Below are 25,394 nucleotides of genomic sequence, written 5' to 3'. Positions count from 1 at the left end.
ATGATGCTTGGATACTGATAAGTCTTTACATTAAGAAGGATATTCTTAATAAAATTAATGTTCTACTTAGTTCACAAAGCTGTACACAGGATAAATAGCACAAGGCCTGCCGAAGTGCCTGGAGACAGTAGACATGAACACATGTTGTCCTAGTAGATATTTGCTTATCAAGCACCGGCAAACAATAGAGCTGGAGGGACCCAAAGAGAGCCTAATCTCTGTCCTCTAGAGCACTAGGTTTCTAAGCAGGTCATTTAAAAGTGACAGAAAACATGGCTGTAAACCCCTATTTCTATAACAGCTAGTAAAGCATTTGCACATATTTATATATTGGAACTCTGTTCACCCCAAAAAAGGTTTAAATCCCTTTGACCGTGAAAATTGGTTGCTTATGACTTCAAACTATACTACAGGGCTACAGTTACCAAAATGGCATGGTACTGGTACATAAACAGACACACAGACCAATGGAACAGAATAGAGAACCCAGAAATAAGACTGCACACCTACAACTGTCTGATCTGTGACAAACCTGATGAAAACAAGCAATGGGAAAAGGTTCCCTATTCAACAGATGGTGCTGAGATAACTGGATACTCATATACAAAAGACTGAAACTGGACTTTTTCCTTAACCGTATACAAAAATTAACTCAAAGTGGATTAAGGACTTAAATGTAAAACCCAAAACTGTAAAAGCCTGGAAGACAACCTAGGCAATACCATTCAGGACATAGACACAGACAAAGATTTCGTGACAAAAATGCCAAAAGCAATTGCAACAAAAGCAAAAATTGACAAATGGAACCTAATTAAACTACAGAGCTTCTGCACAGCAAAAGAAATTATCAACAGAGTAAACAGATAACCTACAGAATGGGAGAAATTTTTTGCAAACAGTGCATTGACAAAGATCTAATATCTAGCATCTATAAAGAACTTAAACAAAGTTGCAAGAAAAAAAAATCACCCATTAAAAACTGGGCAAAGGACAGGACATGAACAGACACTTTTCAAAAGAAGACATACATGTGGCCAACAATTATATGAAAAAAGCTCAACGTCACTGATCATTATAGAAACTCAAATCAAACCACAATGAGATACTGTGTCATACCAGTCAGAATGGCTAATATGAAAACGTCCAAAAATGACAGATGCTGGTGAGGTTGTGGAGAAAGGGAACACTTTACACGGTTGGTGAGAGTGTAAATTAGTTCAGCCATTGTGGAAGACAGTGTGGTGATTCTTCAAAGACCTAAAGACAGAAATACCATTCCATTCAGCAATCCCATTACTGGGTAATATGCCCAAAGGAATATAAATCATTCTGTCATAAAGACGCATGTGTGTATGTTTACTGCAGCACTATTCACAATAGCAAAGACATGGAATTAACCTAAATGCCCATCAATGGTAGACTGGATGAAGAAAATGTGGTACATATACATTGTGGAGTACTATGCAGCCATAAAAAAGAACAAGATCATTTACTTTGCAGGGGCTTCAATGGAGCTGAAGGCCATATCCTTAGCAGCTAATGCAGCAACAGAAAACCAAATATTGCATGTTCTCACTTATAAGTGAGAGTCAAATGATGAGAACACATATAGGGAAACAACACACACTGAGGCCTATTTGAGGGTAGAGGGTGGAAGGAGGGAGAGGATCAGGAAAAATAACTAATGGGTACTGGGCTTAAATACCTGGGTGATGAAATAATCTGTACAACAAACCCCCATGACACGAGTTTACCTATGTAACAAACCTGCGCATGTACCCTTGAACTTAAAATAAAAATTTAAAAAAAGAAAATGGGTTGCTTGACTCTGCACCTTTCCTTCTCTGCTTCTCACTTCCCAACTGTTCTAATTTCATATGGGAATCCATGCAGTTATGGAGAATCCGCCTTCAGCAATGGGAATGAACCTAGCACCACATGACCTGGGCTGGATCAATCATCACATACTATCCCCTGACCCAGTGATTGGTTCAGGGATGGACATGTGACCTAAGAGAGTGTGGTTAGAGTAAACCTCAGGACTTCTGCTGATAACATTGGCAAAAAGATTTTTTTTTTTAAATGAATGAGGGCATGTAGCCTCACAGAACAGCTGGAAGCCATTTTGCAACCACAGAGATCTGCCAAAGTCTCCCTAAGATGAAGAAACACTGAGATAGCAGAGCCAGGAAATGGTGAAGGGAATGTTGGTCCCTGGTCAAGTTGTTTGAGCTAGCCCTGAAGTTTTTCAAATCTCTGTGGGCTTTTCGATTGCATGAGCTAGTAATTTCCCTTTATTACTTAAGCCAATGTGAACTAGCTTTTCTGTTACTTAGAACCAAAAACATTCTGCTACACCATTGATCCACGTCAAACACCCCCTTCCTTTTACAGAAGAAAAGACTAAGGCCTTCCCAGTTCCAGGCCTTTCTCCTTTTACTACTCTAGCCACTTGTGATGGGTTTGGTAACAATGAGTAAAATGTGCATTCTCCTTATTTCTAACCACGGATTGGATATGTTCAGAAATATTAAAACTGATTTTCCTCAAGTGTATCTTCTGGCAATTAATGTCATTGCTTTATAGCCGCTCTGTACTACGGGCCCTTGTGATTCATTAGAAAAAACAAAGGATCAAATAGTTAGAGAAGGTATAAGGACCTTGTTTAAAATTTTATTTAATTTGCAACTAATTTACCAGCAACTTAGGCTCAACCACGTATGCTGCTTTGCTAGTTTCTTCAAAACTTGTCATGCACTTTCATTTCTTGGTAATCATCCCTCATTACCATTTCTTATCTTTCAAAAACACAGCCTCACCACACTGTATTCTTACCTTTGGTGCCTCCCTCTACAGCTAGAATTTCCAGATTCTGTGGGCTCTTCCTCTGTAAACTCTAAAAATCCTTCCATTTTTATCTATACATACTATTTCCCCCACTCTAACAGATCTTACCTATCACCAACCCTAAAATTACCTAACAAAATGCTCATCACATCTTCAAGGAAATGTCCCACAGTGAGAGAAAAGAGAAAGGAACCTGTGTTTATTGTGCTAGGAAGATACTAGATACTTTACAGACATTAACTCATTTAATTTTCATGACCACACCATGGTAAGTAGGTAGTAGTATCTCAGTCTAAAAATAAGGAAACTGAGGTTGGGTGAGTCATAGGGTTGAATTCCAAACCTAGGTGTGTGCAGTTCTAAAGATACTTTCTTCCACTGCTTCTGTTGGACAATAGATTTTGCCCCTTTTGTACCAGCTCCAAAGGATAGTGACCACCTGGATCTCGTGTTGAGAAGACTGAAGCCTCATCCAGGTTGACAGGGAAAGACAAAAGAGATGTCTTGCCAAAGCTTGCCAAGGGGGAAAGTGGCAATCCACACACCACTTATTTCACATTTCTTCAGGCCTGTGCCTCGGGCAGTTCTAGAGGTTTCCCAGGAGAAGGACAGGTGCACCAGGGAGTCTGGCTATAAAGTTTGTACACTAGAATCTGTTGGCAGATTCTGTTGCTTAAAGTTGAGTTTGCATTCATACTTTATATCTGAAGAAATGGGAAGTTAGGGAGTTAACCACTGTCTATTGGGAAGTGATTCATGAATCAGAACAGGTGAGAATGTCAGGCTCTGAAATGACCAGCACACTTCTGTATGGAATGTACTGGGGCAGCATACCTGCCTTCTTTCTCAGATCAATGTTGACACACTTAAATTTGTGAATAAGGCCTTCCAGGATATCTTGTTTAGGAAGAACCAGTTCACTTGCTAGTATCTAGGCTTTCTAGGTATCACGAGGGCTTTCTGTCAAAGCATAAACAAGCAGTGAGAAATCATCAGTGTTCTCTCTCTGAAGAGAGAGACACCAGGAAAGGAGAGAGGGTAGCAAGTTAGCAGGCATGGAAAGCTGCTGCTTTGCAGATGTGTTCATCAGGCATAATCCTTAGCTGGATGTTAGACAGTACCAGAAGTTGCATGGTGACTTGTCTGTTGGTTGCAAAGATATTGGTCCTCATGTGGGATTACTCAAGATATTCAGAAGGGAAGAGGCTGAATCTGGTTACAAAAGGTGTTCCTTAAATACGTAATGAATGAATGAATAAACAGTTCAATGGAAATTGGGGCAAATTAAGGATTCAGTAGATGTGAGGTGTATTTGTCTCATGTCCTCATCTGATGAACATCTACCATATTCAGTTGTCTAGTGAGGACTCTTTTAGTGTAGAAACCAAGGAGGCACATTTGGGGTTCATTTAGAGATGGGGTATTTGGGGCTGGGGGGAAGCCAACATATGAATGATGGGCTTCACCAGGAGACAAAGGGCATCTGTCTAAGGGATGGATGCTGAGGGTGGACCTGGCAGGCTGAGCAGGTGAAACTCTTCCATTGGAGCAGACTGTGGGTTTATTTGAGCTTAAGAAAAGGAGGTCATTCCCAAGAATGAATAGCAGTGGATTTGTAGACTTTGAAATTAACAAATCAAAGACACCAGATCTCTGTAGAGAACTTAATATGATCTCTAGATTCTGAAGCTCCAATTCTCAGCCCTGGCTGCACCCTAGAATCACCTGGGAGCTTTTCAACCCTACCATTGCCAGGGTTTCTCCCCCAGAGATTTGGATTCAGGCAGTTCAGAGTGAGGCCCTGGAGTCAGTATTTTCAAAAAGACCTCCAAGTGGCTCTGAGACTATCACTACAGTTGAGACTGTCCGCTCTAGACATAACTCAAAGCAGGCAAATTTTCAGGATTCCATGGCTACACTATGACATTTCCAACAACCTCAAGAGAGACATTTTAGGATTATTCATTCATACCGTGTGCATCCTTGGTTTCTCACTAGCCCCTGTTCTTAAGGCCTGGCAGATTCCCAGGTGACTTCTATCCATGAGAGTGTCCCAAGAAGGGCCACTGGGAAACACACTTATAGAGAGTTTGGATTATGATCCCAAAAGACACATTCCTGAATGCCATCATCCCCGAGGTTGAAATCCTGAAAGATCAAAATTTCTAAAGACTAAATCCTTAACATCTAAAATCCTGAAAATCACAATCATAGGATAGTTGCATCATGTTAGGTGAAACTGTTACCTTGTTGTGGTCTTTATTTGGAAATTAAGTATGGTTTAAGGAGATGCATATAGTGCCAAGTTGACAGGGATGGATTTATTGACTTAATTTGAGATGTCAACTTGACTGATTAAGGAATGCCTGAAACCCTGGTAAGGCATTATTTTGGGTGTGTGTGAAGGTGTTTCCAGAGGACTGAGTAGACTCGGTGAGGAAGATCTGCCCTTGATTTTGGTGGACACCATTCAATTGGCCAACAATCTGGAGATAACAAATATAGAAGGCCAACTGGTCTCTCTCTGAGAGCTGGGACAGACTTTTCTTCTGCTGCCTTGGACATCAGAACTCCAGGCTCACCAGCCTTTGCACTCCAGTACTTAACAGCAGTGGCCATCTGGGTCCTGAGGCTTTTGGCCTCAGAGAGTAACACCATTGTCTGCTGTGGTTCTCAATATAAAAACATTGAAACTTCCTCAATAAGTGAACAGATTTCCTTTTTGTGTATCTGCATTTGTGAAAGACAAAATTTCTTGAGATCTTGCCTTTTTGGGCCACTGCGTATGCAGTGGTGACCTATAGAGGTTTTTGATTGATCTTTTCAAAAGACAGGTTGTCCATCACAGTATTTCAGATGACTGCAGTTATAAAGCTAGGTACACACAACTACCAACCATCGTGATACATGTTTATACACTTTGTTTTTGGCATATTGCCTTATGAATACAGTTCATCTGCTTGTAATTGTTGTAATCATGTGACTGTTGTTAGAATAGCTGAGTGCTTATGTTTGCAAAGATATATATGTTATTATTGCCAATTTTATTGTGTAAATCGGCCTCTGAAGTGCTGTCAGTTTTTATATGGTTCTCAAATAAATCTCCCTTAAAAATGTAAATAAATGTTTTAAAGATAATTTCTTCTTATTTTTTCCAGAATTATATTTTTGGGATTTTGATCTTTCAGGATTTCAATATTTGGGATGGGTCTTTCAGGATTATGATCAACCCCCTATGTGGAACCATACTGGGGAAACTATGAACAAGAATAAAATCTCAGAAGCCTGGGATTTTGACATTGGAGGCAAAGGAAGATCACATCAGAGGGCCCTGCTCAGTGCAAAGAGCACTAGGCCGGGTGCTGGAAGTGCTGACTTTCACTCATGACTGCAGCTGCCCCACTGTGATCCTGGGGAAGTGACCTCTGTGATCACTGTGGGTCTGAGTACTGTCATCTGTTCACTTCCATGTCCTTCCACTTCTGTGACTCTGTGAGGCTAACTCTATTTCTATTTTTTTTTTTTTTTTGAGACGAAGTCTCATTCTGTCGCCTAGGCTGGAGTGCAGCGGTGTGATCTCGGCTCACTGCAACCGCCGCTTCCCGGGTTCAAGCGATTCTCCTGCCTCAGCCTCCTGAGTAGCTGGAACTACAGGTACACACCACCACACCCGGCTAATTTTTATATTTTTAGTAGAGACAGGGTTTCACGATGTTGGCCAGGCTAGTCTTGAACTCCTGACCTCAAGTGATCCACCCCCCCCCCCCCCCGGTTTGGCCCCCCACAGTGCTGGGATTACAGGCGTGAGCCACCACACCCCGTCGCCTAACTCTATTTCTAAAAGCTCTGACAGTTGGAGATTTCTCTAGCCCACTAGAGTTTCTGGCTTTGGGGGACAGGGAGGGAAGGGAGGGGAAGCTGTGTTATAAGAAGAAAGTTAAAAAAGTAAGCATAAATTATTTGAGCTTTTAAGAGACATTAACAAGCTACCATACTGAGGGTATTAAGAACACTAAAATTTGTTTGGCTTTGGATAGGGAAGCTACTGAAATTGAAGAAGAAAAGATGGGACTGAATGAGCACTCCTTGGGTTGGAGAAAAACCAACATGATCATTATATAATCATCATAATAATGATAATGGACATTTGTATAGCACTTGGCAGTTTACAAGTTACTTTCTTATAATAATAATTACCACTATATGGTACATTACAGTAACAAATACTTTTTAGGGCTTTACCCCGTGCCACTGTAAAAGTTGGTATTAGTGGAAGATGTAAATAGACTTATCTACATGATTAAGGAACTAGGAGGGGTGGAGGTTCAACACCAGCAGTTGGACAGCAAACATCTTAGCAGACCAGGCACATCTTCAGCCACACCCTTGGGTTCAACTTGGTGGTCTCCTGGTTGGGGTCAGGAGCAGAAGTGGGGCCATGGCCTCCACTTCCCTTCCTGGGCAATGTGCCTTTCTTTCATCACCATGGAGTCCTTGCCTTTGTTTTGTTTCTCCTTGTCATTTATTTCCATTAACATGCAGTGGTTTTGTCCTTTCTCTTCCCGATTATCACTTTCCTCACCTAGATAGAGAAGAACCAGCCCTCACCTAGCTCACTAGTCTGTATCAGGCTCAAATGAGGTGATGTATGTAAAAAGGTTTTGAGACGTTAAAAAGCACAGTCCAGAAATACCTGAAAGCATGTAAACTCTTATGATTTGGGGGCTTAGCAGGACCAGGAATTTGATCTCATTGCCTCCAGGTCATATCATGACCCTCTAGGATCCCTCCTCCCTGTCACACATCCCTCTATGGGCACATTGATTCCAGGATTTCCAGAGTACATCAGGGCTGAGTCGACCTCATGGCCCTCGTGGATTGTCTCTGATATGGTTTGGCTCTGCGTCCCTACCCAAATGTTATCTTGAATTATAATCCCCACATGTTAGGGAGGGACCTGGTGGGAGGTGACTCAATCGTGGTGCGGTTTGCCCCATGCTGTTCTCGTGATGATGAGTGAGTTCTCGCGAGATCTGACGGCTTAAAAGTGTGGCACTTCCTGCCTCACTCTCTCTCCTGCTGCATTGTGAAGAAACTGCTTGCTTCCCTCTCACCCTCTGCAGTTTCCTGAGGCCTCCCCAGCCATGCGGAACTGTGAGTTAATTAAACCTCCTTTCTTTATAAACTACCCCGTCTCGGGTAGTTCTTTTTTTTTTTTTTTTTGGAGACGGAGTCTCATCTGTTTCCCAGGCTGGAGTGCAATGGCGTGATCTCGGCTCAGTGCAACCGCCGCCTCCCGAGTTCAAGTGATTCTCCTGCCTCAGCCTCCAGAGTAGCTGGGATTACAGGCGCCCGACACTATGCCCAGCTAATTTTTGTATTTTTAGTAGAAATGGGGTTTCACCAGGTTGGCCAGGCTCGTCTCCAACTCCTGATCTCAGCTGGTCCACCTGCCTCGGCCTCCCAAAGTACTGGGATTACAGGCGTGAGCCAACACACCTGGCCCTCAGGTAGTCCTTTATAGCAGTGTGAAAACGGACTAATACAGTCTCCCTGGTTTCTCACAGTTTTCTTCCATTTCATTGCTCTGTCCTTGTCTCACCTGAGTTGGGTATTTCCTCAGAGAATATTAAATATTTTTGCTGTCAATCTAGAATTGTAATTAGATAAGTTGGCAGCCAAAAGAAAAGAAACTTCATGAATTATAAAGCCCGATATTAAATGAATTTTTTGAACATTTGGTAAAGTTTATGCCTTGTCTGGCTTCTTTGTTCCTTTCTCAAAACAATGATTTTCTCTTTCAAATATCTTATTCTCCGTTAAATTTTTCATTTACAACCAGAATGTGGCTTTTTTGCCTAGTCTGAGAGTCCTGACATCATCTTAACTAGGGAGTTTGTGGTTATTTGTAGCCAGGGACTAATGAGCAACAACAACAAAATGTCAGAAATACTTAGAGGATGAAACAGATTATTAAATTCTATTTTGTTACTAGCATGTCCATAAATTAATCTACCACCAGTTTTAGCCATACATTGAAAGTCGGTAACCTTGTGAAATCCATGTAACTCAGTTTTCCAGAGAAAAAGATAATGTTTACTAAATCAATCACTGTTTGTTTGTTTGTTTTAGGCCAGATGCAGTGCCTCATGCCTGTAATCCCAGCACTTTGGGAGGCTAAGGAGGGAGGATTGCTTGAGGTAAGGAGTTCGAGACCAGCCTGGGCAATACAGTGAAACCTCATCTCTATAAAAACTTTTTTAAAATTAGCCAGGTGTGATGGTGCACACCTGTGGTCCCAGCTACATGGGAGGCTGAGCCAAGAGGATCTCTTGAGGCCAGGAGGTTGAGGCTGTAGTGAACTATGTTCATACCACTGCACTCTAGCCTGGGTAACAGAGTGACACCATCTCAAAAGAAAAATTTTGATGAGAATTATTGGAATAAATCTGTTAGTTATGATACATATGGAGAGAGAGGGGGAGAGAGATAATTTATTCTTGGGTTCTCTTTGTTTTAGAATTTTATTTATTTATTGACAGAGTCTCACTTTGTCACCCAGGCTGGAGTGCAGTAGTGCGATCTTGGCTCACTGCAACCTCCATCTCCTGGGTGCAAGCGATTCTCCTGCCTCAGCATCACAAGAGCTGAGATTACAGGCGCACACCACCACGCCCGGCTAATTTTTTGTATTTTTAGTAGAGACGGGGTTTCACTATGTTGGCCAGGCTGGTCTTGAACTCCTGATCTCTAGTGATCTACCCACCTCAGTCTCCCAAAGTGCTGGGATTACAAGTGTGAACCACTGTGCCCGACCAGTTTTAGAATTTTAAATGTAGTTATAAATAAAATGGGTTCTTGCCTAATTTTGATACCAAGTCAATTCCTTTTTAACAGAAATATTTTTTTAATATAGTGTACTTGTACTTTCTAGCCTACAAACAAATTTTATTTGAAATTTTTAAAAAGCAATTTAATACTAATACTTATTGGGCACTTATCAACCATTAACCACAGTACTAGGCACTTTGCACCCATCATCTAATTTAATCCCCACAACCCTGTGAAATAGACTTTTTTTTTTTTTTTTTTTTTTTTTGAGACGAAGTCTCGCTCCTGTCGCCCAGTCTGGAGTGCAATGGCGTAATCTCGGCTCACTGCAACCTCCACCTCCCGAGTTCAAGCAATTCTCCTGCCTCAGCGTCTTTTGTAGCTGAGATTACAGGCACCTGCCGCCACGCCCAGCTAATTTTTGTATTTTTAGTAGAGACGGGGTTTCACCATGTTGGCCAGGCTGGTCTCGAACTCCTGACCTCAGGCGATCCACCTGCCTTGGCCTCTCAAAGTGCTGGGATTACAGGCGTGAGCCACCGTGCCCAGACAAAGTAGACATTTTTAATTAGGTTGATTGAACATTAGGATACATTTTCTACCAATAATAGCAACCATTTCTTGAGAGCTAACTGTGTGCTCGACACTCTTCCAGGCACTTGAATTTTCACTTAATCTTCACCATAACCCTGAAAGTGAGGCTTTATTTTCCCCAGTTTCCAGATGAGGACCCTAGGGTTTAAAATGGTTAAGTGAATCATCCAAGGGCATAGAACGAGTGAGTGGCAAAGCTAAACTAGCCTTGGTCTTCTGCTTCCAAGTACAGAGGATCCATGCAACCCCCAGATCAGTACCAGCCCACTGAGTTTATCCACTCAGTCATCAGTCTGCAGCCCAGGAGCTAAAATAATTCATCCCAGTCATTTCAAATTTTAAAGTTCTTAATGGAGGAATTACAGTCACGTGTGCCTTAATGACAGGGATATGTTCTGAGAAATGCTTCATTAGGCAACTTCATCATTGTTGTGCAAACATCATATAGTGTACTTACACAAACCTAGATGGTATAGCCTACTACACACCTAGACCATATGGTATAGCCTATTGCTGCTAGGCTGCAAAGCTGTACTGCATGTTACTGTATTGAATACTGCAGGTAGGGTAGATGTAACACAATGGTAAGTATTTGTGTATCTAAACATACAAAAACATCATAGAAAAAATGGTATTATAATCTTATGGGACCACTGTTGAATGTGTGGTCTGTCGTTGACTGAAACATCGTTATATGGTGACTTGACTGTATTTACAAAGCAGGGTAAAGGGAGCAAACACCAACAGACTACCGTATACGAATCCAGTAAAGAAACAGAAACAGAAACCAACTAACATATGAACAGAATCTAACAGAATGCATTGATTCGTCAGGGACACCGACTTAACATCACATGGTAGAAGACCTCTACAACAGCTCCCAATATCTCTGCCTCCTGGCAGTCATGCCATCATATAATCCTCTTGTGCATGGAGTAGAATATAACAAAAGTGATGGGGTGTCAATTCTGAGATTAGATTGCAAATGAATCTGGCTTCCATCTTCCTCACCCTCTGTTTCTCTCTCACTTGCTTGCTATGATGGCAGCCTGCTTCCATATCGTAAACTGCCTTGGAACCAAGTACCACTACCAGGGAGACAAACTATTGCTTAGAGGATGCTGACGGGAGCAGCATGCCAAAATTGGAAGAAGTAAGTCTCTTCCTCTTCCTCCCATCTACCTTTCCTTTAGTGCGCCTATTCACAGAACCAGCTGGTAAAGGAGTGATGTGATTATAGAGTCCCAGCCCCAGCATCAAAACACAGAGCATAGAAGGATGGGCTTGCAGCTGAGAAATCATAACTGACCATCTGGTCCAGTCCACCCCTTTGGCCCCTCATCACTCATATACACCCTTCTATACACACTTGAACTTCCATACAACAATATGGTTTTACGTCTCTGCCTAATAACATGCAACTAGCCTTTGTACAAATGTACTCTTACCTCTCCCAGAGAAAAAAAGAAAAAAAGACACAAAATCCCAAAAGTAATTGTGTTCATTTCCAGATGACAGTCACAGTATCTGTTTCTGGGTGACATGAATATCAGTCTCGCCTGATCATTTAGTTACAGTCCCATCTGAACGTTCTATGATCTAGAGGCTAAATTTTAATTTTGTATAAGATGTTTGTATCAGTAGTATTTACCTTAGTGAAAAATAAGAAACAAATCAAGTATGAGGCAATGAAAAACAGGACACTGGCTCATACAGACCTGGTTTAGATCAAATAGCTCCACAGATAGTAAACTTGAGTGTGCGTCTTCAATATTGTAAACCTCAGCTCTTGAATGTGCAAATTGGAGTCACAATTCCTATCCCACAGATAAATTAAAGCGTGTTCTGCTGAATGATAGTATGCCTGTGAAGTACTTAAGAAAGTCCTCAGTCAGTGGTGGCTTTTGCTGGCTAGTAAAACTGCTGGTCAAAGGATGTCAAAGGAGCTTCCCAGGTAAGGGGATTCTTGAGCCCCTTAGCAGGTGTGGAAATGAAGAAAGCACTTTTAACACAGTTGACCATTCCCATCTTCCTCCATACTTTCTTCATTTGGCTTTTGGTGTTTCACTCTACTAAAGACTATATGTTAAAGTTAAGTTAACCACCACCAATACGTAAATAAATTATAAATCATAAGGAGGAAGAAACAGAGAGAAGACATGAGTATGTGTGTAATAATACATGTGTAAATAACACGTAAGGGAAAAACCATGCATAGTTTTTAACAGTCCTTGTTTCTTTAACTGATCACCAGCAAAGTTGATATTTAGAACTTCTTTCCTCCACTACTCTTTCCACATTTCCTTCCTTTGTCCTCTGCCAGGACATCAGCTGATGTGGGTTCTTTACCTGGCAGAATGATCATTGCTTTCACTTCTAAAGGGTTGGGGTCTTTCAGGTTCTGCCTATTTTTCCATTAAGTATTACTATTGGACCTGGAAGTACTAATAGGCATCCCTAAGCATCCCCTGGGTTCCAGACAGTCCTCCATGCCCTCCTTGTATGGCAGCAATCCAATTTCTCCTTGGTAATCAAAACTAACCACCCCAGCAGGTAGAATAACTTCCTTCTTTGCCTTTTAATTTAGTGGCCTGAGGAGCCCATAATGTTTCAATTGAATGGGTTGTGTCCCCTGGTGGAAGCATTCTTCCTTTGGGTACTCAGACCACCAAGACATCAGAACAAAGTTCTATAAGTATGTTATTAGGTCAATAAGTGAGAGGAGCCATTTCTGCTTTTACCCCTTGATACTTTGACCTCTGTATTTTGTCTATGGGTACAACAGTAACATATATCATACGCTGATTCAGAGTATATACTGCATCCTGTAAAACAGCACCCTAAATTTTCACAGTGTTGTCTCTCAGCTGGTGCCACGAATAGGTCTTCAGCAGGCTGTTCCATTCCACCATTCTATCTGGCCCACTGCTTCTTACAAGATTAAGATAGCAGATCCCATGGGTGTAGGTAAGACCCATTGCCTCACTTATTTTGCTGTGAAACATATTCCTTGATCAGAAGTAGTGTTGAGAAAACCATGACAGTCAATAATGTATTTTGCAATTTCGTGGAACTGAGACAATAGCCTAGTATAGGGCATAATTTGCATCATCTGGAAGGCGTTAGCACCCCTAGGCATGAAAGCACAAGGGGAAGAAAGATTGTTTCTGGGCCAAGTAAGAGCTAGAGACTCAGAGGAGGTACCTCCCTCCTACCCACCCTGGCAGGAGCTATGGCCACCAGGGACACAACTATCGCCAGAAACATGGTGCGGAAGTAGAGAGGAATCAGGAAAGAAGAAATACTTCAGTCTCCTTCTCCTGCTGCCCTTTGATCTCTAGCCAGTGCCTCCCTTTGTCTGAACCCAAAGGGAACCAGAGGGCAAAAAAGCTGTGGTGATGCTTCAGAGGGGCCAGGCTCCCAGAGCACAGAGTAGAGCAAAGGAAGGCAGGGAGTGGACATGGGTGGGGGTGGGGACCAACCTGGGAAAGAATTATTCAGGCAAATGAGATCTGGGTGGACTTTCTGGTAACTTTGAAGTCCTAAGTAGGAAACTGAAGGGGTTAGGGTTTCAATTAATATGCTCATTTCTTCTCTGTTGGAAAGTGGACTGGAGCCGGGAGTGAATGGCTGGCTGCATAGTTACTGTGGAAACCAAAGATCTGAAGGGGCCCTGTCACCCTTTGGACAAACACCGGCAGACTGGCGTGCATGTCTCCCAGGGACCAGGGACATTACTGCGAGTGATGTGCCGATCTGCAGTAGGGTGATCACATTCTAGGGATAAAACTAAATTTAAAAAATATTTACATTGGCAACTTGTCATTTTGGAAAGGGCTCAAGATCCAGAGTCAGAAACCTCTGTAATAAATGAGGAGCCTTCTGTTTCCAAGATGGAGAAGGGATGGGGAGAACGGTAATACCCACTTTGCAGGAATGGCAGAGGGATGACATGAACATACTCTGACATGAAGCTAGTGCTCAAGAATTGGTGGTTGTTAGTAATAAAACTGCATTTCAAGCAAGATTGAGAAGAAAGACATCCAGAGAAAATAGAAAAATGATGATATGAAACAACACTAAGGTTCTAAAGGGCTATGTTCCTGTCTTCTTTATCTTGGCATCGCTGGCACCGAGCCTAGGCCCTAACAAGGAGCAACCACTCACAGCTGATGAACGAAAATGACACAAAAACAATTCCAATGGGGATGAGGCCCCAAGGTCTGAAGCAGATGACCACATGTGGGATGGAGTTAACAAACAAGCTAAACTTGGAGTTTTAATTTAAGGATGCAAATACAATCTCATTCACATCTTTGGGATCTGAAGGAATGGGATTGAAGCTTACTATTGTTAGATAAGCCTGAGATTGTGCAAAGAAAAACAGTTCATGAAAGACATGGACATAGAGGCCCTATATTTGAAGGTCTAAACACTTCTGAATCTAAGAGTGAGTACCCAGGTGGAGAGTAATGTAAGATAAGAGCATTACAGGACTGTATGGGAGTACCCCTGGGGCTACTGGCCCAGGGAGTCTGTGAACTGTTATCAACATAATAATTGCTAACATTTATTAAATGCCCACTACATGCCAAGTGCTTAAGGTAAATCACCTTTTTAGGTTCAACGTCAACCCCGTCAGGTCAATCCTATCATTCAGATTTTACAGATGTGGAAATCAGGGCTCAGAGAGGTTAAATAACTTACCTATGGTCAGCCAGCAAATAAGTGGTGGAACCAAAATTTGAGCCTGGGTCTCATGAATTTTGAGTGATGATCCTGGCCTCCTGGTATTCACGCTGTGTGGTCTCCTACCCCATTGTTTGTTGGACCAATCGAATATGGTAAAAGTGACGACTTGGCACTTCCAAATCTAGGTCGTGAAAGACATGGTGGTTCCTGCCTCTCTCTCTTGGGTCACTCTCTCTGAGGAAGATGACTGCCCTGTCATGAGAAAAGTCCCAATTGGTAAGGAACTGAGGCTTCCAGTCAACAGCCAAGCAAGGAACTGAGGTCTCTTGCTAAGCCACATTAGTGAGCTTAGAAGTGGATCCTCTAGTACCAGTCAAGCCTTTGGATGACTGCAGTTCCTGCTGTTATTCCACTTACAACCTCATGGGATACTGTAAGCCAGAACCACCAGCTAAACCACTCCCAGATTCCTGACTACAGAAACTGTGAGCTAATAAATGTTTGTTGTTTTAAGCCACTAAATTTTTATGCAATTCATTATGTTGAAATAGATAAGCAATACAATATTACAATAGCAACACAATCAGAAGCCTAATGTGTTTCTCAAAGTTCCAAAGTTTCTAATCTGGGCCTTGAAGGTTGAATGGGAGCTCACCTAGAAAGAAGAGCAAAGGACGTAGCATGTGCAACAACTGGAGACTGCACTTCAGCATTTGAGATCCTTTAAATAGAATGCTTCAGCTGTGAGAAGAGTATGTGCAGGAAGCAGAAAGAAACGAGTAGATAGGTGTTGCCTACGTCATGTTAAGATGTTTGGACCCTGTACTGTAGGTAATAAGGAGCTGCTGACCAACATAATAATAAGCCAAGACAGTGAGGAGGATAGACTTAAAAAAAAACACATATAAAAGCACAGAGATGAATGCTTGTTAGGAGGCTGATGGCACTAGTGGGAGATGTTGAAAGTGTGGGCAGGGATGGGGGGAGCAGAGAGGAGGGGGACAATACATGGAATCGAATGGGCAGAATTACAGTGAGTTCAACACAGAGAGGAGGCCAGGCACAGTGGCTCAGGCCTGTAGTTCCAGCACTTTGGGAGGCCGAGATGGGAGGATTGCTTGAGCCCAGGAGTTTGAAACCAGCTTAGGCAACATAGTGAGACCCCGTCTTTACAAAAAAAAAAATAATAATAAATAGAAGAAATTAGCTGACTGTGGTGGCACACACCTGTAGTCCCAGCTACTTGGGAGGCTGAGGCAGGAGGATCACTTCAGCCCAGGAAGTTGAGGCGGCTGCAGTGAGCTGTGACAGAGCCAATGCACAACACCTGGGTGACAGAGAGCCTGTCTCAAAACAAAACAAGCAAAACAAAACACAGGGCGGGTGGGGAGGAGACATGTGAGAGAGAGAACAGAGACAGAGACAGGGACAGACAGAGGTATGGCATAGATGGAGAGAAGTCCTTCACAAGGGACACTGATTTGTTGGTATTTTTATTTTCAAGCTGTAGACCAAGACCTGGAATTAACACATCAGAAGATTCTATGAGGAAACCCATTTGAAAATAGGATCCATTTTTTTCTTTTCTGCACGGGGAGAAAGTTTAAGCTCTCCTCACTATGAGTTTTCAAGTATAAAAGACTTTTTCTTCCATGATTTTGAGAACAACTGTGGACTCTTGTGACCAGGACAACAGGGAAGCTTGCAGCAAGATAGCTCCAGGTTGGATTCACGCTTTGCACCCCAAGGGCTGCCAGCCAGAGAGGAGGAGAAGCAATCACTCCTGCAGTTTCTGAACACTACACAGACGCCAGGTAGCTTCTTCAGGAGAACAGCCCTCTGAGGAGGCAGGAAGAGGAGGCTTCTCTTTCAGCAGCCGGAGCTGCTGAGATCTCTGGGCAGATTAAGCTCTCTCTAATGGATGGGCTCCAGCCTGGCACACTCAGTGGAGAGGGATCCACTCATCCATCATCAACACAATATGGTCCTCCCTGCACTTCACAGCGTCCTCTTGCTATTGAAAAGGCTTTTTTGCCTTCTCAAGTTTCTTTGTCAACAGTCTATAGGAAGAAGCTCAGGCCGCCACCGGCAGAGGTGAATGCAAGCTCACGTTTTATTTCTGACTGCTTAATCATTGCCTCGATCACTGCTCAAGCTCTGCCTTTGTTTCCAAAGGTTACATGTGGGAAAACTTCTTTTTCTATGCTGAAATTAATAGGGAGGCAAAGATGAGTCCACTGATAAGCAGAGCCTTAAAACTCACATAGAGAAACAACTTTGCTGGAGTGTGTGTGAGTGAACCACTAAGGAATCAGATAGTGTGATGGCAGTTATCATTGCAGGTTAAGACATTTCTACAAATATTTCGACACCTCCATATACTCACTCCTTTCCCCCCTGAGTGGAGAGACTCAGCTACCAAGAGAGGAAGCTCAAAAAAAACAGAAGCTTCAACCAACCAACCAACTAAAAAAAAAAAAAAAAACTGTGGGTTCATCAGAGGTGGTAGGGAAGACAAAAACATGGGAGGAGCAGCTGGGCGCGGTGGCTGAAGCCTGTAATCCCAGCACTTTGCGAGGCTGAGGTGGGTGGATCACCTGAGGTCAGGAGTTCGAGACCAGCCTGGCCAACATGGTGAAACCCCATCTCTACTAAAAATACAAAAAATTAGCTGGGCGTTGTGGTACGCACCTGTAATCCCAGCTACTCCGGAGGCTGAGGCAGCAGAATCGCTTGAACCCAGGAGGCAGAGGTTGCAACGAGCCAAGATCGCACCATTGCACTCCAGCCTGGGCAACAAGAGCGAAACTCCATCTAAAAAAAACAAACAAGCAAACAAACAAAAAACACGGGAGGAGCAATAAAAAGGAATCCATGCTTTGATTTTTTTTTAATGAGAGGAAGGGAAGGCTGCTGCCTCTCACTTCTCCCTGTTTTGTTGTTCTTTTAAGTAGCATGTGTCACCCTGTATATATCCTGTCTATGTGTTTTCTTTTATTATTATTTGTCCACTTGCCTAGAATGAAAACTCCATGGGAGCATGGCTATAGTGTCTTGTTCACTCCTGCCTCTCCAGGGCCTGAAACAGAAGTAGGTAGACAGAGCTTGAAACAAAAGTAGGCAGTCCATAAACTTTGCTGAAGGAATGAGTGAATGAATGAAGACCCCAAGGATGAACCTCAGGAAGGTGAGCCTGGGCAAAGGTTTTCAGTCCTAGTCCATCATGACCACATAGCTGGAATACATTTATTTCACTTTGTCATATGAATTAGAGACTCATTTGGGGAAACAAGCATCTGTTAGAGTTGCAGACATCTCTGAGGGATGTTCAAATCTTGCATCTTACCCTGATCCTCACTCTATCTGCTTTCCAAAAACATGGAGCTAAGATCCCAGCACTGAGAAGATGGGCATTCCGAGCAGGGGGCATTTAGGTGTAGACAGCCTCAGTGACTCCTGGGTTTAGGATCAGTGAGATAATCTCCAGTATCTACAGTGGGCAGGTGGAAGAGTGTCTGATGCAAACTGTATCTATTTACAAGCTTTCCAGACAGCTGGGCTTGTGCCTTGGAAATACAATAATATTTGTTTCTCCTCCTTCCTCTTTACTCCTTGGCCTCGTGTTCTGCAGTACTGGAACTTGGGTCAGATTTAGCTACCTCATTCATTCATTTATGAATTCATTTAGCCAGTGATTATGGAGCACAAATTTGTGCCGGAAACTGTGCCTCAGTGTCCTCAACAGGTTCTGACTTGTGAATTCCAAAAGCTTTTGTGATCTACTGGGTAAAACATTGTTTTCTAAGGAAAATGACATGCTGATTGCTGAACAGCATATTCTAATTACCTTGTGGATCCCAGGCCATTCTTAAATTGGGTTTTGTCTGTATTGCCTTAGACTGTTAATGAATTGTTTCCCAGTCTGATTGAATGCTCCTTGAAGACGGACCCGGGTCCAGCCACTGCAGTAAATATTGCTAACTTGGGGGTGTAATTCTGCTGCTTTTGTGGTTGCTGCTTTGCTTATTTTTTTATGTCTGCTGTTTCCTGTGAGATTGTTTCTGTGTTTCATATGTGGGTTGATGTTCGGTGAGGTTTATGGAATTTCTGTGCAGCTTGGTTTAAGAGTATCTCTTCAAAAAGGCTTTTGCATTTGCTTCTGCCAACCTTGTTATCAGCTCAAGTTGTTTCTTATGTTGAATTATTGGGGATGACCTCCCCCACACTCAAGTAGTATAAATTAGAACCTCGCTGGGTGTGGTGGCTCACTCCTGTAATCCCAACACCTTGGGAGGCCAAGGTGGGCAGATCACTTGAGTCCAGGAGCTCAACACCAGCCTGGGCAACATGGCAAAACCCTGTCTCTAGAAAAAATGCAAAAATTAGCCAGGCATGGTGGCACATGCTTGTAGTCCCAGCTATTCGGGAGGTTGAGGTAGGAGGATTGCTTGAGCCCAGGAGGAGGAGGTTGCAGTGAGCAATGATCATGCCACTGCACTCCAGCCTGGGCAATGGAGTGAGACCCTGTCCCCCCAAAAATTTTTTTAACCTCAAACCCTTATGGTATAATACCTGCTGTGGGTATAATCCTTTAGTTACGATTGGATGCTTGCTATGATTTCTCAGAAGGAAAACATTTTTTCCTACCCAGAGCTCTTTACAGCTAAGCAGAATTTCCCCAAATGTGCCTTTAAAAGGTATTGGCTTATGCAGGCTTCTCAGTTTGATGTCTTGTTCCTGAATGAGCAATGAAACCCCAAACGGACAACCTTGCCCTCAAGGACAGCCGAAGTATCAGATACTCCTTGCAACTCCTTATGTCAGCTCACACTCCATTTGTGGACATGGAGCATTTCCTTCCTTTTTTCTTTTCCTTTTGCAAATCCAGTTATGCATTTAAAAGGATGCAATGTACCCATTATTTCCAGGTGTTTTATGGCACTAATGTGTATGGCAGAAATGGGTGTTCTCTAATTGTTCACAATTCAAGGTAATTATAGACATATTGTTTCAAAATTAAATCAATAGATTTTCAAGCCATGCTATGTATAAAGCTCCATGCGGGACACAAAAAGGGAAAAAACACTATATACCATGCACCTTTAAGCAATTTCACACATGCTGTCTTATCTAATTTTCACGACAGTCTTATGAGACAGTTATTATCCCCATTTTATAGATGAGGAAGCTGAGGCTGCATGATAAGTGGCTTGCTCAAAGTCACATATCTAATCAATAAGACAGCTGGCATAAAACCCATATCTCACTCCAAAGTCTGTGCTTTCCCATTGCACAGGTTCATGACATAGTCCAAGGGAGAAGACATAGCTGACAAAAGGATCAATAGCAGTGTAAGAGTAGACAAATAAAACAATAAGGACTGCATTGCAATAGATGTTATGAAGAGGGACGGACATGATTCATTGCTAGTGAATATAGGCCAAAGGGCTATAACTTCAGAGTAGGCAGAGATTTGTGGGCCACAGTGGGCAAGATGGAGGAGAAAGTTAGCTTGGGCCTTGAAGATATTGTCTCAGTGAATGAAGGGGAGAAGACCATGCCTGGCAGTGGAGAAAGCACAAGCAGAAGGTGGGAAAGCGTGTGCAGGTTATGGGCTCCATGAGTAGATAGGTCATGGCTATATACAAGTATGCTGGGAGATAAGATGGGGAAAGTTTGAGTCCAAGTATGGAGGGCTTTGATTGGTAATGAATTTGGATTTTATTTGGTAGGCAATAAAAAACCCCAGAAGACTTTCGCCTGAAGAATGATGTAGCTGAGGCAGTACTTTAAAAAGATGTGTATGGAAAACCATGTACAAATTAATTGTCGGGGGAGAGAATGAAGGCAAGGAGAGAGCTTGGATTAAGGGGAAGCAGTGAAAATCAAATGGAACAGAAGGATACCTAGATATTTCTCATACTGAGGGTGCCAAGGCCAATTGTTCTTAATTAAGCACCAATCTGGTTGATTCCATGGGAATTTGAGATGTCATCAAGGTATATTGCTATTGTCATCTTCCACAGACTGAGCACCAGTCAGGCCACTGGGTCTGAGTCCCTGGGGCTGGAGCGGGTCCAGTGGGCAATTTATTAAAAGTTGCCAGGAGAAGAAGGGTGAATGCAGGCCACATCCTGGGAAACACACACTGAACGTCAATGCTGGAGAATTCTGAGTTGTACCTCTAAGTTCATGGATGAGCATGATATAAGGAAGAGAAGGCAAAAATAAAAGTAGAAAGACAGGTACTGAAGTATTGTAAATGAATGGGTCCAGTATTTGTGAATGGAACCCACAACTTGTTTTAATTAGCTTTAAGGTGTCTAGTACATTGTGGGTCAGCTTAGTTTAAAGATACAGGACTAAGGCGAGCAGCTTTAACATCTGAGCTGAAAGGGATATAAAGATGACATACCCTCTTCTAAACTTCCACGACTCTACCACAGCACTTATCATAATGCATCATGATTATCAAGTTTTATATCTGTCTTCTCACTAGACTGTGTACTCTCTGTGGGCAGGGACTGTGTCCTGTTTATCTACATTCCTGGCATCTGGCACAAAGCCCAGCACAGGGTAGATGCCCAGCTAAGAGTTAATGATGGCTTGGACCAGGGTGATAGCAGTGGGAGTGGTGAGAATTGATCAGTCTTTAAATACATTTTGAAGATAAAGCCAAATGGGTTTCCTAATGGATTGGCTATGGAGTATGTAAGCAAGAGAGCAGTGAAGAATGATGCAAGGATTTGGGTTTGAGGAACTAGAAGGTAAAGTTGCAATCATCTGAGATGGAGAAGGCTGCAAGCAGAACAGGTTTCAGAGAAAAGATCACGGGTTCACATTTGAACATGCTGATGCTGGGTGTCTATTATGTTCAAGTGGAGATGGCAAGTGGCAGTGGTTTCTTACATTTGAAATCTGAGAGAGAGGTTTGGGCCAAAGATACAAGTTTGGGAGTCATCTGCATAAAGATGGTATTAAAGAGTTCTAAACTGGGTGTTATCACCAGGGGAGTAAGTGTAGACAAAGAAGAGCGCCAAGGTCTGAGTCCTGGAATATTACAACACTCAGAATCTGTGAGAAGAGGAAACACCAGCAAATAAAACTGATAAAGAGCAGCCAAGGAGATAGGAAAGAAACTAAGAGAAAGGGGAAGTCCTAGAAGCCAAGTGAAGAGAAAATATAGCAAGGAGAAGGGGGATCAACTGTGTCAAATGCCACTGATACTCAAGTAAGATGAGGAGTGGGAGCTGCCCATTAGATTTAGCATGTGAAGATCATTGATGTCCATAAGACTTGGGTGCCTGGTTGGGGCAAAAGCCTGAGTGGGGTGAGTTTAAGAGAAAATAGGAGGACAGGCATTGGAGACAAGCAGTACAGACAACTCATTATAGGAGTGCTGCAATGAGAAGCATCTAAATGGGGTGGAAGCTGATGGGCAAAGTGGGATTGAGAGAAGCCACTTGTTCATTTAGATGGAAGAAACATCAGCGTGTTTGTATTCTGATCCAGTACAATGAAAAGGCTAAGAACTTAGACCTGCTAAGCTCACATACTCAGGCTTCCATCTTCTAGTGATGACTCCTATTGTGAGTTCATTGAGGATGAGAGCTAAATGTCTACCCTTACCTCTTGACATAAGATATATAGAAGATGATTAGCAAATATTTATCAAATAAATGACTATGCATAAAATACTTTGCAAACTCTCTGAGCCGCAGTTTCATCTGTTAAATGAAAGTAATATCACCTACCTCAGAGAATTAAATAAGATAAAGTACATATAGTATATAACAAAGAGCTTAGTACTTAGTATATGCTCAGTAAATAGTTAGTTTTATTGTTAGTTCAATGCTTTCATTTTACAGATAAGGTATCTGAGGCCCAGAAAATAGTTTGTTCAAGATTGCACAGTTAATGACAGAGCTACCAGTTTCCTAGACTCATATTCCTCAGCTTTTTCCACATAACCAGAGAATTTACCTACAATTCCCAGGTACCACAGATGTGGGTGCTTTCAAGCCCCTGTAAATTCACTAAGTTGATGAGAAACCTGGATATTAGTAATTAATGGCAGATCTGAAATCTCTCTAGAACCTTCCTATGTGGCCAACATATGTCTTCCTGTCTAATTTGTCAGGATACTCTGCAAAGTCAATCCTGGTACAAGGCTCCATATTCATCTTGAAGCTTTTTCTTGTTTTACCAGAATTCTGGTTTTAATTTTTTGAGTAGCAATCCTTGTTACTCTTTACATACCCAAGTCAAGGGACAAAGCTAAGCCACATGCTTGTTTTGTTCATTATTCAATATTATGTAAGTCTAGATGACTGACTCCATTAGTTTAACTCCAGGTGACAATGTAGATATAGATCCAAAATATGTTTCTGGACAATATTAATAGAAATTTTTATGACCTTGGAACACACCCTCCCTCATTGTACTTGCAATAGATGAATAACCTGCTCTTGCTAAGATGAGTGAAGAATGTTTACCTTTGTCAACATTTATTAGTGGAGTACTATATGCAGCTATTCCTTTAATAAAACAGTAAATCTTCAGCAAAGTTTATAGGTTGTCTTTCATCCAAAGACCTCAAAGAAACTTTACTAACACTGTGTCATTATTAATCATACAACTTGCCAAGGGAGGCAAGTGGTGATTGTTTCAAAGAGAGAAACTGAGGTTCCAGGAAGGTTTCTGTGACTTCTAAGGGTCATGAACAGGGTAAAAAAGAAAACAGAAAAAAAAGAAAGAAAGAGAGAGAGAGAGAGATCTGGGCACTGAGCCCAAATTCCTGTTGCTCAGGCCAAAGACCCAGCCCTCCTCCTAGAGCTCTCTAAACATTTCTTTCTGATAGAAAATGTAATTTACTACCTTGATCTGTTAAGCAGAAATGAACTCTGAACCTGTCTTCAATGACAGGGAAAGCCAACCTTTATTTCTGAAGTTACTTCAAGTCATAAAATGCTTGATTCACTGTATTAAATAATACTGTATTAAAATAAGTAAATAGCTTTGTAGTCATAATGATAGCTTGGATTTAAATGGTGCCTGTGCTCTGAAAAGCAGGGTAGTTCACAGGCTTCTGCAGACCTTTGGTCTCATTTGGCTACCCTCCTCTACCCTTCTTCTTTTTTTTTTTTTTGACGAAGTCTCGCTCTTGTCCCCCAGGCTGGAGTGTCATGGCGTGATCTCGGTTCACTGCAACCTCTGCCTCCCCGGTTCAAGTGATTCTCCTGCCTCAGCCTCCCGAGTAGCTGGGATAACAGGCGCCTGCCACCACACCTGGTGAATTTTCATATTTACAGTAGAGACAGGGTTTCACCATGTTGGCCAGGCTGGTCTCGAACTCCTGACCTCAGATGATCCACCCGCCTAGGCCTCCCAATGGCTACCTTTCTTGACTTCAAGTATCCCTTTCCTTCTCACAGGTCTTTTCTTCACCAACCTGCTTTCTTCACTCACAACCTTATTCTTTCATTCAATTATTTTTTCTTCTGCACTAGCAGCTCTCAAGTGAAAAGAAACCCCCTGCTTTAGCTGTATATGAAGAAAGACCTCCAGGCCCTCTGGAAGAGCTGTGGAAGGCCATCCTATGTGGATCCTCCAAGAGGCTCTTACAGGAATGAGTTAAGATCCCATCTTGTTTGGAGGTAAATGATCAGTGTTTCAGAGACTGACTAGAACTCATCAAACATTCAAGTTCTCTTCTAAATTTCCCAGTCCCTCTTCTATTTAGATCTGGGCCTTATAACTAGTTCTGGCCAATAAAAAGAAAGGCAGTTGAGAATTATATTCTTCCTCCATCGCCCTCTTAACTTGCTACAGTGACCTTGGAGGTCACATCTTCCAAGACACTACAGCTACAAGATGGAGGATGGTTGCCCACCTGACTTCTGACTTTGCATGAGCAGTAAACAGTCATCCGGTTACCTGGAGATCAAAACCCCTGAGATTTTGATTGTAGCAGCTGCTGTCAATTATCCTGACTAACAGCAGGAATGAAATATTGCAACAGTTTAAAAAAATCTAAGAGATGTGGCATTAGCTTACCAGTTAGGCTGGATAGATGGAAATCCACGATATGCAGTGGCAAAAAATTTAATGAAGTACGGCTGGTGATAACTTGGAAAGCAGACCATGAGCCAACTGAGTTTATACATTTAACACAGAGGCCAGCCAACTTTTCCATAAAAAGCCAGATAATGAATATTTTCAGCTTTATTGGACAGACTCCTTTGCAACTACTCAACTACCATTGTAGCATGAAAACAGCCATAGACAATATGTAAACAAATGAACATGGTTGTGTTCAAAAAAAACTTTATTTACAAAAACAGGTAGCACTCTGGATTTGGTCTGTTGGCTATTTGCTGACCCCTAGTCTAGGGGAAGAGTTTAGATAATATGTTGCCATTGGCTGCATT

At 42.2% G+C, this 25,394-nt stretch overlaps 1 long non-coding RNA gene across 2 annotated transcripts in view; it reads left to right on the top strand.

Moving 5' to 3' along the window:
* LOC117974853 (uncharacterized) overlaps positions 1-25,394 on the top strand; it is a 78,797-nt gene that overhangs the window by 11,772 nt on the left and 41,631 nt on the right. Inside the window, exons 1-3 of one of the 2 annotated variants that reach the window (XR_004665003.3) lie at positions 5,213-6,501; positions 11,321-11,425; positions 16,469-23,806. This is a non-coding gene — a long non-coding RNA (uncharacterized LOC117974853). Of the gene's footprint in view, positions 1-5,212; positions 6,502-11,320; positions 11,426-16,468; positions 23,807-25,394 lie in introns of those variants that run through there. The other variant, XR_010113417.1, reaches the window with a different exon arrangement.

The sequence above is a fragment of the Pan paniscus genome, chromosome 9 (assembly GCF_029289425.2).
Source record: "Pan paniscus chromosome 9, NHGRI_mPanPan1-v2.0_pri, whole genome shotgun sequence".
NCBI lineage: Eukaryota > Metazoa > Chordata > Mammalia > Primates > Hominidae > Pan > Pan paniscus.
Note: the sequence above shows the minus strand (reverse complement) of the source record. Positions and strands in the feature narration are given on the sequence as shown.